Source organism: Triturus cristatus, chromosome 4_1 (assembly GCF_964204655.1).
Source record: "Triturus cristatus chromosome 4_1, aTriCri1.1, whole genome shotgun sequence".
NCBI classification, from domain to species: Eukaryota; Metazoa; Chordata; class Amphibia; order Caudata; family Salamandridae; genus Triturus; species Triturus cristatus.
Genome location: NC_140585.1, coordinates 477,638,700 through 477,655,727, shown reverse-complemented (window position 1 = coordinate 477,655,727; position 17,028 = coordinate 477,638,700). Strand labels below are relative to the sequence as shown.

General features: G+C 48.0%; 1 protein-coding gene across 11 annotated transcripts in view; it reads right to left on the bottom strand.

The window, feature by feature from the left end:
* PIK3C2G (phosphatidylinositol-4-phosphate 3-kinase catalytic subunit type 2 gamma) overlaps window positions 1-17,028 on the bottom strand; it is a 2,048,585-nt gene that overhangs the window by 466,414 nt on the left and 1,565,143 nt on the right. The gene's annotated exons all lie outside the window — the stretch shown is intronic.

The following is a 17,028-nucleotide window of genomic DNA, read 5'->3' as shown; positions in this document are numbered from 1 at the left end:
TTGTGACATAGGTTGCTCATCACCAAGAGCCGATGTGGCATCTATTTCTTCATTTACTTCATTTACTGCAGAAGCCTTACATGGGGGCTATGGGCTTTTTACTGACGTGAGCTTTGCAATCTCACAAAGAGAGACAGTAGGGCTGGGCTCCCTCCTTGCAGATGGGTCGCGTTCATTCCTCCTTCACCAGGCAAGAATGTGGTTTCAGTAAGAGTAAGCAGATAACCGTGCTCAATACTGTCTCGACACCTCGGTCGGGGCCCCTTTGGCTGAGGCCCAAGTGTGCAAGGCCAAGGATACGTAGCTGTAGCTTTCAGAGCGTTCTGAGGCATGAAACCTCTTTTTGGCTCTGGCAGAGCCATAAACATGAGCTTCATGAAAATGCAGGAAAACATGATGAAAAACGTGTAGGCCTCAATACAGATTTGTCGTTTCTCTCATGGGAGACTGAATGATGGCAGGCCACGTTATAGCATAAGCATCATGATAGAAAGGCCATGGAGGGGAAATACATAGGTTACATGTATGTGCACATAAGCGTTCGGGGGGGGCACATGGGGACACATAGGCCTCATAGATTTTTATTTTCCTCAGTATGGAGCATATAGGCTGCACAGGAATCAGTGCTTCGATATTTTGATGCCGACAACCATTGAAGAAGGGTCTTTTGACTTGAAACGCGTCTGGCTTGGGCATATGAATTTTGCATGATACCTTTTGTCCCGTGTGCGCAGCCTTCGTGCACAATAAAGATTGAAAGTAACCTACCTGGTGTTGGCTCTTCCACAAGAGGGAATTCTGTTGGTTTGGTGTTTAGCGGCCTCCTCGGTCGCGGAAGAGCCCAGCTGAGAACAAAGCGCTCCCAAGGTGATGTTCACTTGACATTTCCGCTGAGGCTGGTAGCTTTCGAGCATGAAGGAGTAAGAATGCCACATGATGATTTTAAGGTGATCGTCAATCCACTGTGATGTTTATGACTTTGAAACAAATATCGCAACACGGACTCACTTGAGAAAACCCAGTGCAACTACATTGACCAGAGAGCCTGCAGGCCACGCCCACTGTGGCGTATGGAGCATATAGGCTGCACAGGAATCAGTGCTTCGATATTTTGATGCCGACAACCATTGAAGAAGGGTCTTTTGACTTGAAACGCGTCTGGCTTGGGCATATGAATTTTGCATGATACCTTTTGTCCCGTGTGCGCAGCCTTCGTGCACAATAAAGATTGAAAGTAACCTACCTGGTGTTGGCTCTTCCACAAGAGGGAATTCTGTTGGTTTGGTGTTTAGCGGCCTCCTCGGTCGCGGAAGAGCCCAGCTGAGAACAAAGCGCTCCCAAGGTGATGTTCACTTGACATTTCCGCTGAGGCTGGTAGCTTTCGAGCATGAAGGAGTAAGAATGCCACATGATGATTTTAAGGTGATCGTCAATCCACTGTGATGTTTATGACTTTGAAACAAATATCGCTACACGGACTCACTTGAGAAAACCCAGTGCAACTACATTGACCAGAGAGCCTGCAGGCCACGCCCACTGTGGCGTATGGAGCATATAGGCTGCACAGGAATCAGTGCTTCGATATTTTGATGCCGACAACCATTGAAGAAGGGTGTTTTGACTTGAAACGCGTCTGGCTTGGGCATATGAATTTTGCATGATACCTTTTGTCCCGTGTGCGCAGCCTTCGTGCACAATAAAGATTGAAAGTAACCTACCTGGTGTTGGCTCTTCCACAAGAGGGAATTCTGTTGGTTTGGTGTTTAGCGGCCTCCTCGGTCGCGGAAGAGCCCAGCTGAGAACAAAGCGCTCCCAAGGTGATGTTCACTTGACATTTCCGCTGAGGCTGGTAGCTTTCGAGCATGAAGGAGTAAGAATGCCACATGATGATTTTAAGGTGATCGTCAATCCACTGTGATGTTTATGACTTTGAAACAAATATCGCAACACGGACTCACTTGAGAAAACCCAGTGCAACTACATTGACCAGAGAGCCTGCAGGCCACGCCCACTGTGGCGTATGGAGCATATAGGCTGCACAGGAATCAGTGCTTCGATATTTTGATGCCGACAACCATTGAAGAAGGGTCTTTTGACTTGAAACGCGTCTGGCTTGGGCATATGAATTTTGCATGATACCTTTTGTCCCGTGTGCGCAGCCTTCGTGCACAATAAAGATTGAAAGAAACCTACCTGGTGTTGGCTCTTCCACAAGAGGGAATTCTGTTGGTTTGGTGTTTAGCGGCCTCCTCGGTCGCGGAAGAGCCCAGCTGAGAACAAAGCGCTCCCAAGGTGATGTTCACTTGACATTTCCGCTGAGGCTGGTAGCTTTCGAGCATGAAGGAGTAAGAATGCCACATGATGATTTTAAGGTGATCGTCAATCCACTGTGATGTTTATGACTTTGAAACAAATATCGCAACACGGACTCACTTGAGAAAACCCAGTGCAACTACATTGACCAGAGAGCCTGCAGGCCACGCCCACTGTGGCGTATGGAGCATATAGGCTGCACAGGAATCAGTGCTTCGATATTTTGATGCCGACAACCATTGAAGAAGGGTCTTTTGACTTGAAACGCGTCTGGCTTGGGCATATGAATTTTGCATGATACCTTTTGTCCCCTGTGCGCAGCCTTCGTGCACAATAAAGATTGAAAGTAACCTACCTGGTGTTGGCTCTTCCACAAGAGGGAATTCTGTTGGTTTGGTGTTTAGCAGCCTCCTCGGTCGCGGAAGAGCCCAGCTGAGAACAAAGCGCTCCCAAGGTGATGTTCACTTGACATTTCCGCTGAGGCTGGTAGCTTTCGAGCATGAAGGAGTAAGAATGCCACATGATGATTTTAAGGTGATCGTCAATCCACTGTGATGTTTATGACTTTGAAACAAATATCGCAACACGGACTCACTTGAGAAAACCCAGTGCAACTACATTGACCAGAGAGCCTGCAGGCCACGCCCACTGTGGCGTATGGAGCATATAGGCTGCACAGGAATCAGTGCTTCGATATTTTGATGCCGACAACCATTGAAGAAGGGTCTTTTGACTTGAAACGCGTCTGGCTTGGGCATATGAATTTTGCATGATACCTTTTGTCCCGTGTGCGCAGCCTTCGTGCACAATAAAGATTGAAAGTAACCTACCTGGTGTTGGCTCTTCCACAAGAGGGAATTCTGTTGGTTTGGTGTTTAGCGGCCTCCTCGGTCGCGGAAGAGCCCAGCTGAGAACAAAGCGCTCCCAAGGTGATGTTCACTTGACATTTCCGCTGAGGCTGGTAGCTTTCGAGCATGAAGGAGTAAGAATGCCACATGATGATTTTAAGGTGATCGTCAATCCACTGTGATGTTTATGACTTTGAAACAAATATCGCAACACGGACTCACTTGAGAAAACCCAGTGCAACTACATTGACCAGAGAGCCTGCAGGCCACGCCCACTGTGGCGTATGGAGCATATAGGCTGCACAGGAATCAGTGCTTCGATATTTTGATGCCGACAACCATTGAAGAAGGGTCTTTTGACTTGAAACGCGTCTGGCTTGGGCATATGAATTTTGCATGATACCTTTTGTCCCGTGTGCGCAGCCTTCGTGCACAATAAAGATTGAAAGTAACCTACCTGGTGTTGGCTCTTCCACAAGAGGGAATTCTGTTGGTTTGGTGTTTAGCGGCCTCCTCGGTCGCGGAAGAGCCCAGCTGAGAACAAAGCGCTCCCAAGGTGATGTTCACTTGACATTTCCGCTGAGGCTGGTAGCTTTCGAGCATGAAGGAGTAAGAATGCCACATGATGATTTTAAGGTGATCGTCAATCCACTGTGATGTTTATGACTTTGAAACAAATATCGCAACACGGACTCACTTGAGAAAACCCAGTGCAACTACATTGACCAGAGAGCCTGCAGGCCACGCCCACTGTGGCGTATGGAGCATATAGGCTGCACAGGAATCAGTGCTTCGATATTTTGATGCCGACAACCATTGAAGAAGGGTCTTTTGACTTGAAACGCGTCTGGCTTGGGCATATGAATTTTGCATGATACCTTTTGTCCCGTGTGCGCAGCCTTCGTGCACAATAAAGATTGAAAGTAACCTACCTGGTGTTGGCTCTTCCACAAGAGGGAATTCTGTTGGTTTGATATATATATATATATATATATATATATATACACACACTGGAAAAAAACTAAAGATTTACACACATGGGTGCCAATTACGATCCTGGAAAAAATTTCCCCGTACAACTCGTATCCGGTCTTTTTACCGTACGAATCGTACAAGTGCCGTACAAACTGCCAAGTACGATTCGCATGGGAAAAAGTCCATACGAATCGAATTGGGAAAAATTCCCCACACGTCCTCGGGTCGGAAAAGGTGTCCGACACGTCCCCGGACGATTTACCATACAAATGTGAAAAGTGAAGTCCGACCGCGCAAGTACGATCCATCCCGTGCGTCCGATGTTACAACCGTATGGAAAAAACACCGTCCGCACCAAACTCCCATAGCAACCATGGAGACATGTGCCCGCATACGCGCCGAACACCCCCCCAGCCCCCGCATGTACGCGCCGAACCCCCACCCGCGTATGTATGGAGCGTACCCCCACCCCACCCATGTAGGTACGGACCGTACCCCCACCCGTGTATGTACACCCGTGTAGGTACGCTCCGTACCCCCACCCGGGTGGGGGTACGGTGCGTACCTACACGGGTGTACATACACGGGTGGGGGTACGGTGCGTACCTACACGGGTGTACATACACGGGTGGGGGTTCAGCCCGTACATGTGGGGGCTGGGGGGGTGTTCGGGGCGTACATTCGGGGGCTGGGGGGTGTTCGGGGCGTACATGCGGGGGCTGGGGGGTTGTTCGGGGTGTACATTCCGGGTCTGGGGGGTTTTCAGGGCGTACATTCGGGGGCGGGGGGGGGGGGGTATGGCGCGTACCGGGCCCCCTTTTCGCCGTGCATCGCGGCATACTTATCTTTTACGGCACTTTTTGGGTGCCGTAGAAATATTGCCGTCCGGACTGCTGTCGGTTCGAATCGTACTTCCTGGTTCGTGGAACGCAGGCTGCATACGTCCCGACGTCACGTCGGCGCTTTTCCGGATGTCATTTGTATGTTTATTTTCCTCGGTTGGTGTTTTGTACGAATCGTATGGAAATAGTGTTTCCGTGCGAATCGTACTTGCATGTTTGTAAAGTTTTACAACCGGGTACGAGTCGGACGGAGAAAAGCCTTCGTCCGACGGTTCGTACCCGGTTTCTCCAGGATCCTAATCGGCACCAGAGTGTGTGTATGGATCTATGAGTGGGTGAGTGAGTGGTTAAGTGATAGGTTGTATGATTGTGTGAGGAGTTGTGTGGGTAATGACATCAGTGATGTCATTAGCGATGTAACTGACCATGTCATGAGTGATGAAATATGTGAAGTCATGAGCAGTGCATTGCGAGTACGTAAGTTATAGTTAGCTCAGGTAACTATACCTGCTGATTTTCATTGGCTTTGTGCATGTGAAATCTCTGTCTAACTACCCTGTAACCTTTTTTTTTCGAGAGTTTTATACAGCGCCAAAGGTATCAGGTATCAGATCACTTTACACGAGCACCAGTTAAACTACATAGGGACACATTCATTTTTGTTAGGCACAGGGAGATGAAGTGATTTGTTCTGAATCACAGGATGTTGAGCGTCATTGCCGAGACTCAAACCCGGTTCCCCAGATTTGAGGTCACCCGCCCAGCCATTAGGCTACATCCTCGCCCCAAAACCTTTGTTTTTTTCAGTAAATTTGTAAGGTTTTTTAAAATATATTTCCTTACTATAACATCCCAGTGACCTTTGTTTTTTTTCAGTGACTAGACGTCATCAGTGATGTCACTGACCATGTAAGAGGTGAGATCATAAGCAGTGTCCTAAGGTAACAATAACTAACGCCCCACCATGCACAGTTTTTTCATCAATAATTTTACCCTGACTGTTGCAGTGATAATATCAATGAAGATTTCATGAGTGATGTAATATGTGGGGTAATCAGCAGTGCATGGCGAGGACGCAAGGTATGCTTACCTTGGGCACGAATTATAGTTACTAGTGATAACTATAGCTAAATGGTTTTGTGTGTGTAATATCTGAACCTAACTATAACGCGCCTGTGGCCTTTGTTTTTCCAGTGAATTTCTAACTTTTTTTAATGCTATTTCCAAACTTTTTTTAATATGTAAGGTAACCTATATAGTCTTTCTATAAAAGCAATGCTCCAAGTCTTTCTATATTTAATTTTTTTTTATGGATCTGTTGCAAATCCTAGGACAAATAAGGGGTCTCCTGTTGATATTACACATATTTAACATGTAATACAAACATATGTGAGTGCAATTTCTATAAGTGTATCACTGCCTGTTTGTTGGTATGTGAGTGACTGTGTGGTGTGTGAGTGGCTATATGGGAATGGGAGTTTCTATGTGGGTGTGCGAGTGGCTTTGTGGGTCTGAGTGGCTGTACAAGGTGCTGTATGGGTGTGTGAGTGGTGATGTGGCTGTGTAATGGGTGTATACGTGAGTATGTGAGTGGGTGAGTGAGTGCTTTTATGGGTCTGTGAGTGGATATTTGAGTGGCTGTATGGGTGTGTGAGTGGCTATATGGGTGTGTGAGTGGTTGGATGGGTGTGTGAGTGCAGTGTGGCTATATGAGTGACAGTGTGGGTGTGTGAGTGACAGTGTGGGTGTGAGTAGGTGTGCTGATCTGTGAGTGGGCGTATGTGTTTTTTTATTTGGGGTCTGGAATCCGTGAAGGATCTGAGTGGAACTATGGATCCTCACGCATTTCAAAAACATGTTTGGACAATTTCTTGCCCATGAGGGGTCCCTCACAGACCCCTCCATCAGTCCCAAGAGGCCGAGATACCTCTACCCTGACCTCTTCTATCACTTTTACATTTTATACTCCCCATGGCAAACATATCCGATGCACAAAATGATGGCCACAACATTTGTCTCCGGCTGCGGTGGATCTGCGTCTTTAGATATAAGGATTTCTTTTTCTTTAATAATTCTAAATAAACATATTTACACCAAATTACAAAAAGCACTCTTTCTGCACCAATATCAAGCTTTCTGCCAAATGTGGTTTAATTCCTTTTAGTGGTTTGGGCTGTACAGGTATCTAAAATCCCTATGGGAAATTACATAGGCAAATATGTTTTGGGACTACCTTTTATCTCAGCCCCCGCTTGACAGATCACCCCAAAACTTTTCAGAGAGCAGCTGAAGTGACTGGCAAACTAGTTTTGAACATTTAGTCAAATGGAGTTAAGTTATTAGCAAAACAAAAAAATGCTTTTCCTACGGAGACTAGATCCCAACTACAACTACTTGCTGTGGACCACCAGTAGGTAATTTATACATATACATGCATGTATACACATATATGTGTGTGTGTGCAAATATATATATATATATATTTAGGTAAATATATAGATAGATACTAATTGTAACTCCCTCTTTTTAAAATTATTTAAATTGAACATTTTTTCTTTATTGGGACAGACATCTCAACCTCCCCTTTTTAAAAAAACGATGTTTATTCCCCCTTAGTTTACCTTACCACTCTATATCCTTACCCACCCCTACACCCTAAAAACACCCTTACCACCCAATACACTACCCACCCCTAAAAGCACCCTTACCACCATGATCCCCTAACCAACCCTAAACCATTAAAAACATCCTTACCACCCTATAACCCTTCCCACCCCATTACCCTAAAAATACTTTTATTACCCTTTGCCCCTACTTACCCTAAACCCTAAAATGCCCTTGCCACCTGATACCTCTACCCACCTGTAAAATATATATATTCACACATATACATGCACACTTACATACCATAAATACACTTACCTTGTAAAAGTATGTGGGATAAAGGTATATGCATGGTAAAGGCATGTGTGGCAAAGGTGTTGCGCTGTGAAGGCAATGCATGATAAACGATGCGTGATAAAGACATTGTGTGCTAATGCCTGCATTGTAAACGCTTTTTCCCACCATGGGGTGTGAATAAGTTCCTTTTTTGTGCAGGTGCCCCATTTCTTGTGGACTGTTGCTACTAGTTCAGCAACTCAGTACACTGCTGCACAGGCCCCAGTATATGTGTCCTGACCCCAAAAACATTAAAATTGTTTGGCAAATAGACAATTATATAAATACACCATAACGGAAAATTATTTTGATATATAACTGCTGTTACTTCCAGCAGTCTATGTAACTGGAAGTGTAGCATAAGTATGAGATGAGGCAATGTTAGAGTGTCGGTATATGTGAGGTGAGAATGGTCATGTGTGGTTGACTTCAGAGGGTAGCATATTTTTAACTTATGTGCTGTCATATTTGTATAATTGTCTATTTGTTCTATCTGCATAAGACAATTTTTACGTTTTTTTGTTATTATGTAGAAAAATTGTACACAAGCACTTATGGACTTGTGGTGCTCTCAGAATATGTTTTTACGTATGTAATTTTCCATAATTAAATGAGAAAATAAATTACCACTGGTAAAGTATATTAACAAGTATTTACAATCTGACAAAAAGATAAACAACAGTATGTATATGCTTATGATTTAATGAATATAGCAAGGGTCAGCCTGGGTAGGCCCATATAGAAGCAATACTGGTCTGGTGGAAGGGTTATTTGGTACATATAGTTCCCTCCCTGGAATTGCACCCTCGATCCTCCAAGGCGTGGCATGCACAACATGGTGTATGTCACACCGCGCAAGAATGGGCTGCAGGCACTTTTACGCGGGGGTATGCTGTTGCGACTCTCCTATGAGCCTAAGACACCTGCTGTCATGAGATCACTGCAGCACCACCCGCCTGCCCTGCATTAAAGTATAATCCAGCAGGCGGCCTTACCACTAGCTTTGCGGTCTTCCTGGAACTACCACAGTGGTGTCCCATTGGAAGATCACCAAACTCGTAATAAGGCCCTAAGTCAGAAGGTAAAATCTTTGACCAGGACAATCAGCTTGGGGTCTCTGTCCTCCACTCCATCATTGTCATCCTAAATTGTACTTAGGTCCAACCTACCTATATTTGTAGGGAATCTTTGTATAACACCCACATTCAACAAGTTAATTAAACCATGGCAAATTATAGAGCATTTATCTTGAATTTTATATTATAATTTCATAATGTCAATGGTTGCTCCAGTGAACGTAAAGTGAAATAAGTGCTCAAGGAAGTGCTCATGATGGGATGTGATTGAAAGGATTTAAGTGCTGATATTTATAATATTTACAATGATGAAGGCCTGTCTAACAATGTTTGAATTGCTGACTAATGAAATCCCAAGTAGCAAGAAGCTATGAATACACATGTAGTCATCCGCATCTGGGTGTAAATTACAAGTACAGGTCAAGGTAAAACACAGGTCGATGTTTTTTTTTCTCTTTTTCTAAACTTTATTTATCCATTTTTCGAACAAACTACATCTACAGTAGGGTTCCAGTACATATAATACCATCGGAGCACAATCAACATGGTACAAGGGTTCCAATCACATACACCATATCAGTAAGTTCGTGGAGGTATACTGTCCAAAGTTCAATGGAGACCAATGCAAGTGCCGGCATCAGCACCAATGCGCGGATACAGATCCATGATGCAACAGTACTCATTCGCTAAAGGGTAAAAAACAGGCAACCCCCCCCCCCCCCTCGGCAGGGCGTCCCACAAAAGCGTACAGGGAGTACATCTGGAATTAACTGTATAAGACGATGAGTAGAGTGGGTGCTAAGCAACAGCAGGGCTGACAGGGTATTCCATGAGATACGAGGTGAGGGGAGCCCATATGTCACGGGGTCTGGCGGGCGCAGGGAGGAGATCCACATAGGTGGTCAGCTGCTCCAGCCAAAGGATCTTGTCACTGAGCCAGTCCTTAAACTTAGGTGCCCTGCCCCTACCCCATCTACAAGCTACCCTGTGTCTGGCTAACAACGTAACAACAGTGATGAATCTACGGGGTGCCGCAGGCAGCTCAGCAGTGTAGCCCAGCAGTGCAAGTAAGGGGGATCTCGGAAGCGTCAGGGGTAACATGAGCTCCAAAGCATCAAAAACCTGTTGCCAATATGTGTGCACTTCCCCACAATCCCAGGACAAATGTAAAAAGTCTGCATTATCTGATCTGCACCTATCACATTGTGTGCTGTCTCGCAGCCCATAGCGATATAAATGGATGGGTGTATAGTACAGTTGATGGAGAAATTTGTAGTGGGTAATGCGCAACCGGCTATTTGAGGACCTGAACTCAGTCTGTTTGCAGCAGTAAACCCACTGCAAGTCAGTAATGTCATGTCCCAGGTCAGCGCACCATTTGGCACGTGCAGGGCACGGAGCGTATTCCATGTCCATGTATAGGCTATGGTATAGGGTGGACACCAGGTGCGAGGCCTCAGGTGCGCGCAGTAAGTGGTGAAGCGGAGCGACCGTGGGGGATCCTATGGGTATGATGGTGTGTGGTCCCTTATGCCCTGTCGCAAGCGCACATAGAGAAAGATATCCATAGGGGAGGGTGGGGTCTTTTGAAAGAGTTGTGCCATGGTCTTGAATTTGCCGTTCAAATAAAGGTCTCCCCAACAAGTAATGTCAAACTTGGTCTTAGTCTGAGAGAAAATTCCCTCTTGAAGTAGGGGCATTTTGGGATGATACGTGAGAGGCAGCAATGGAGAGTAGAGCATCAGCACCCTGAGTAAGTGGGAGAGATGTTGCCAGGCCCTGACAGTGCAATCTACTGAAGATAGTTCTTCCGGGCGGCCCGCAGGGCAAGACAGGAGGAACCCGTCCAGTGGAAGGGGATGTGTCAGCCAGTGCTCCGTAGCCACCTGAGGCATGTACCAGGGGGGGTGGAACCAATAATGCACGAAGTGCGCCTGAGCACACAGATAGTAGAGTTCGAAGTTAGGTACATCGAATCCTCCCTGCGAGTAGGTACGAGTAAGGATATCCCAATGCAGACACGGCTGCTTGCCCCCCCATACTAGTCGAATGAGCTCCAACCGAAGCATCTTAAAAAAGGGTTTGCCGGGATACAATGGTATATTTAAGAATAAGTATAAAAATTTAGGGAGGAAAATCATTTTGATGAGCGACATACGCCCCGCGATAGTGAGGGGAAGGGCTATCCACCTATTAATGCAGCCCGTAACGTGCTCCAGTGCACAACCATAGATACAACGCAAGAGCTCCTCGCGATCATTAGTGATCTGCACCCACAAATACCGCACCTCCTCCGTACACCATTCAATTGGGTAGTCAATGTCAAATGGCACCGCCGCCGCGGTTAGCGGAAATATCTGGCATTTAGCCCAGTTGATTGTGATCCCTGAAAGCCCACCGAAGCACACAAATTCCCGCAACAGCGGATTAAGGTTATGTTGGGGATGCTTCACATAAAGAGTGACGTCATCCGCATATAAGGAAATCAAAATGGGACGGAGCAGGCACCGAAGGGCTTTCTCTTGATGATACTGCCTGAGTTTCACCGCAAGTGGCTCCATTACTAAGGCAAAAAGAAGCGGCAAGAGCGGGCAGCCCTGCCGGGTGCCCCTCGTGAGCCTAATGGACGGAGAGATATGCCCATTTATTCTCACCCTAGCAGTGGGGGAACTATAGAGCAGGCGTATCCAGGCCAAAAACCGAACAGAAAGGCCCATATTCTGAAGAGTGGTGAACAGATAGTCCCACTCCACCGAGTCAGAAGCTTTCGTGGCATCTAAAAAGACCGCAACGAGAGCCACTTGGGGATCGACGTTGTGCATGACGGAGAACAGGGTGCGTAGGTTGTGGGAGGTTGCCCTGCCTGGTATGAAACCCGCCTGGTCAGGTAAAACCAGTTTCTCCATCAGGAGACTGAGCCAGTTCGCTAGGAGCTTCGCGTGGATCTTTGCGTCGGTATTGACAAGGGACAGGGGCCTAGTACGAATCACATCGGTCAGCAGGCTTGCCAGGTTTCAAGAGGGAGACGATGAACGCTTCACTCATGGTGTCCGGAAGGAGCTGAGCCTCCAAAGCCTCCCGTAATATGGGTATTAACCGCTCCATGTAGGCCTTGTAAAAGTCCACGGGCATACCATCAGAGCCCGGGGCCCTCCCTGACTTCATCTTCATGATTGCCTCTCGAAATTCATCTCCTTCAAAAGGTGCATCCAGAAATTCACGCTGGAAGTTCCCCAGCCAGCCAAGAGTGATATCTTGAAAAGAAAGGAGCGAAGTCTAGGGGTGCAGTCCGGCGCGAAGTGTACAAGTCCTCGTAAAAGGAGGTGAAGACCAGCAAAATATCACGGCTATCTCTGTGTGGCGTTCCCGCAGCATCCAAGATGTCGAGGATATAATTAGAGAAGCGAGGTTGTCGCACCTCCGCGGCCAATGCCCTCCCCGGCCTCTCCCCCTTTTGATTAGTATCAGGGTGCCACGTGAATACATAGAATAAGAGAAGACCCGAACTGCAGCCCACCTGCCTCCAAAGCAAGTCAATCTATGGGGATCTGTATAAGTCTCTTGAAGCATCGCTATATGAACATGATGTCTGTCAAGATAGGCCAAGAGCTGACAACGCTTCCGGGGGTCCCCTAGTCCTCTAACATTCCACATGAGTAGGTTTAGGTCTAACGGGTCAGTGGTCAATGGCATTGCATGGTAGTGAATGTGCTACTGGTAGATACCCTACAAAGAAAAATGCATAAATACGTGCCGATGTATACTAGTAAGTATGTTTGAAGATAAACAGTATAGGAACCTGGAACCCACAATGAAAGTTCCCCACCCACCCCCTCCCACAACAGCACCCCAATCGTGCCGGAAGCACCCCATCCCAACAAATTCCCTAAAAACCAGAACATGTCATTACAAACAAAATGAGATTGTACAAGCAGCCCTTAGAAGAGCCACAAAAAGAAGGGGGGAAGGAATACCCATGTAAGGGGTCGCAGGGGCCACACAGAAACCTCTCCACCCACAGCCCGGTCAACCAAAGACTCAGTGTCCCAAAGGGGGAAGACCCAGGTAAGGGAGAGAGAGGGGTGCTTGGCTATGCGTATAGGGTTACCCTCTGCATTGAAGAGGCTTGGTCACAAAACAACTAAAGAGGAAGTAGAACAGTCCCAGCAAAAGCAGTTCAAGTGGGCCTCTATCTGTGCTCATCCAGCAGGCGTAAGTTCAAGGGCCCCAGCAAGGGAGTACTGCAAGGCCACCAGATAGGACCCGCCACAGTCACAAAAGCCGTCTGGCAGAAGGAGCAGAGAGAGCACTTCGAGGAGCCCAGGAGTCGCCATCTCAGCCCACAGACGCCCAAGAGACCTTAGTCCGCCGAAGGAGAAGTCGACACAGAGGCCCGACCACTCGACACACCACCTGGATAATGTCAGGGGAGCGATTTTAGGAAGTCCTCTACTTGATGCGGGTGAAGATGATGGTTTTCCCTCGGTGTGAAACTCTGAGGCGCGCCAGGTAAAAGAGCGCGTACTCAATCTGGGCCTTGCGGGGATTCTGTTTGACTCCCAGGAATTTGTGGCACGCCTCCTGAACTGCAACGGTGAAGTCCGGGAAGATAGTGAACTCCATGTCATCATATTGTAAGGACTTCTGCTCTCGCGCTAGTCGCAGGGCCGAGTCGCGATAGTTGAGAAGTCAGGCCACAATAGGCCTGGGGGGCCCACCAACCGGAGGACGCGGCCCTAGAGAGCGATGAGCCCGTTCCACGATGAATTGGGCAGTGAAAGGATGCCCATCACTGGCGCCGCGCAGCAGCCGCTCAACATACTCCTCCATGCGGCCCGTGTTGGTGGTCTCCGGAAACCCATAATCTGGATGTTGTTCCGGCGACTGCGAGCCTCTAAATCCTCATTTTTAGCGGCAATCACCTTGAGGAGTTTGTCCATTTGTGCCACCTGTCTCTGCACCTGTGCTGTGGTATCCTCATCCTCCGAAATGCGGCGCTTGGCCTCCATAGTCTGCCCGTCGTGTTTATCCACCTTCTGGACAAGAAAGTCCAGACGAGAGTTCATTGTGTCCATCTTGCCTGATAAGTCAGATATGCCATGCTGTAAGGCGAGGAGTAACGCCTTGACCTCATCACCTTGGGTCAATAATTGTGACTGCGACGCTGCACCAGCCTCCAGGGTCGAGTCATCCGGCGTTGATCGCGTGGCCGCCTTCTTGGTGTCAAAAACCAGTCGGGACTGACGTCCATCCGAGTTCCCCATGGCAGCAGGAAGGACCTGCAGTCCGCCCACAAGGGTAATGATCCCTTGCGGCCAGCAACCAGGAGCACCAAAATGCCCGAAGCGCCTAGTGACCACCGCACCCCCGCAATAGTCCCGGACGGTTCAAGCAGCCCAAAGCTGCGGGAGAGAATGCAAGCCCCCGCAGGGGCCCACGTGGGGAGCCAACCAACCCGTCAGAGGCTAATATAATAGAGGCATAGCGGGGAACTCCCCTGCAGAGGCGGTCACGTATACCAAACCAGCCACAGCCGAGCCCCACCGATGAGCAGGCAGTCCAAGCCACGAACCCCAGCCAGTCGGCAGCCTGCAGGCAGATGTCAATAGATCCGATGCAGCCCTGGGGTCAGGCAGACAGGAGTGTGCAGTCCGGGTGAAGCACCAACCAGGCAGATTCGTAGAGTGCGATGCTGAGAGGGGCCAACTCACCAGCTGCGGGCAGTCAGGCTGTAGCAGCACTGCCCCGGGGAACCCCCAGTGCCCACACGGAGAGCCAACAACGTCGCCGAAAAGGCAGATGAAAGCGAGAGCCCAGGCGCTGGCCAAGGGTAAACCTGGCAACACCCCAGAGGCCTGACCCAGCACCACCAGGAGCAAAAAGCCAGGCACGGTGTTACAGGGCCCGATCAATAAACCGGCAGCACTGGAAAGGTCCAAAGATGTTCACAGAGGCGGCACGTGGGGGGGACAGCGCGAGGTCCCAGACTCCCGCTACCAGGCCAAGCCATCACTCCAGTCAAGCACAGGAATCGCCCCCCCTACCTCGCCATGCCGCCGAAGTCCACCAGTGCAGCCCGCGATGGATTGACCAGGAGCCGCCGGCGCCGCACTCACCATTCCCACATCAATCAACAGGCAGCAGCAGGCAGCGATGACATTCAGGACAGCACGAGCGGCCAGCAGGAGTGCCCGCATCAGGATCACGCTCCCCGGGGCTCACCTCCTCCAAAGCGGCCCATCAGCCACGTGGGCGCAGCGGCACTCGAGTAGCCGCCGCCCCCGGGCAGGGCTCCAAGCAAGTCCCCAGCAGATCTCGCCTCGCAGCACAGGCAGCTCCGGTAGCGATCCAGAGAACCGCGCGCCAGCCAAACCTTCACCGGAGGCAGCAGGCAGGCAGAGAGGATGAATCGCACCGCTCCACTTCAGATCAAGGTGCAGGGGACTAAGGATAGATGAAGGATAAGGAGCCAAGCAGCCGGAGCCTCACTGGCGTGCGGCCATCTTGGTCATGTACCACCTAGCGCCACCCAGAAGGCCAGTAGTTCCTTGGAACGGGGTCTTCCTCAGAAGTCCCATTTGAAGACCGCCAAACCCGTAGTAAGGCCCTATGTCCGAAGGTAAAATCTTTGAGCAGGACAATCAGCTTGGGGTCTCTGACCTCCACTCCATCATGGTCATCCTAAATTGTTCTTAGGTCCTGGTCAACCATGAACAATGATTTCTGACTAGTGCTTTTTGCCCTGAACTTTAAACATTCCTATCTCTGGTTCCTCTCATTGGATGTTAGTGTTTTGGGGGGTGGTTTTCTTGTTAATGCTTTCTGAATTCTTAGAAGGTGTTTGTGAGTTTTTTGTGTTGTGTTTTGACTTGGTTTCTGTACTGATAAATTTGTTATAGACGTTTTGTTGAGATGCACCTGTCTGTTTTGTGCAATAGCGGTTGAGCCCAGGTTTATTTATTTTACTTGTTTGCTAGACCTGGCAGGATTTTGGGCTTATTACCTGGGAAGCAAACTGTTGTGTTTATGTTTGTTTGTGCCACGCTCTCATGATGCGCACACCGTATTCCAGTTCGGAATTGTGGGGTAGGACACCGCAACAGTTATGGAGACAAACCGGGAAAAAAAAGTAATCCTGTGCTAAAATCGATTACTTTACAAAGTGGCAACGAGCTGGAGCAACACCCCAGTGAATCTTCATGCTACATTAAGGAATTTAAGCTGACTCGCAAGAAGATGGTTTATACCATCTGGATCCAGTCATCTATGACATAATAATATTTTTGGGTAAAGATTTGCATCTTATCTCAGGCTGAAGAGGTTTCAAATTTTCAAGATTATTATTTGGTGACTTACGACTAATAGTAGTTGGCTGTTAATGGCTTTTGAACTGCTGCGGGCACATGCTCATTCAGAGCTCAGGAGCCTTTGTGGACATGTGGAAGATTTTCCTTGGTCCTACACATCACTACATCCATGTTGCGAATTACTAGCGTGGCCTTTCCAGCTTATGTTTATGCTGCCTAGTGCCATTTTGGATGTGTTTCGAACACGGTCTACTCTTTCATTGCATTTTACGCTGTGCGCAACATGCTGCCATTTTGAAATGAATTTGTATTGGACTTAATCACGTTTTTGTTTGGTTGTGTCAATTTTAACAACACCTTAATATTTAAATGGTGCATTCCTTCCCTTAATGTTTTACTACTGGAGGCACATTTTCAAGGTATTGTTACAGTTTTTTACAGCGATTAAATATGTAGAGAGGGTGAAGAGTGGACATATGCCATACAGTAAATTAGTCCTTTGCCTCATTTGTATTTATACACCTGCCAAGCAGTGAACCAGTTCCTTGCCTCATTTATAATTATATTGGGGGGATAATGGACACTGCTTGTTGGTCACAGTGAATTAGTCCTCCGGCTGCCAACATATGTGTGCTCAAAATGTTTCCTTGGCTCAACCACAATCTTTCTGGCCTGCAGGAGGTGTACCATGTATGAAGTGGGCTGAATGAAAAGCCTTCTTTGTGAA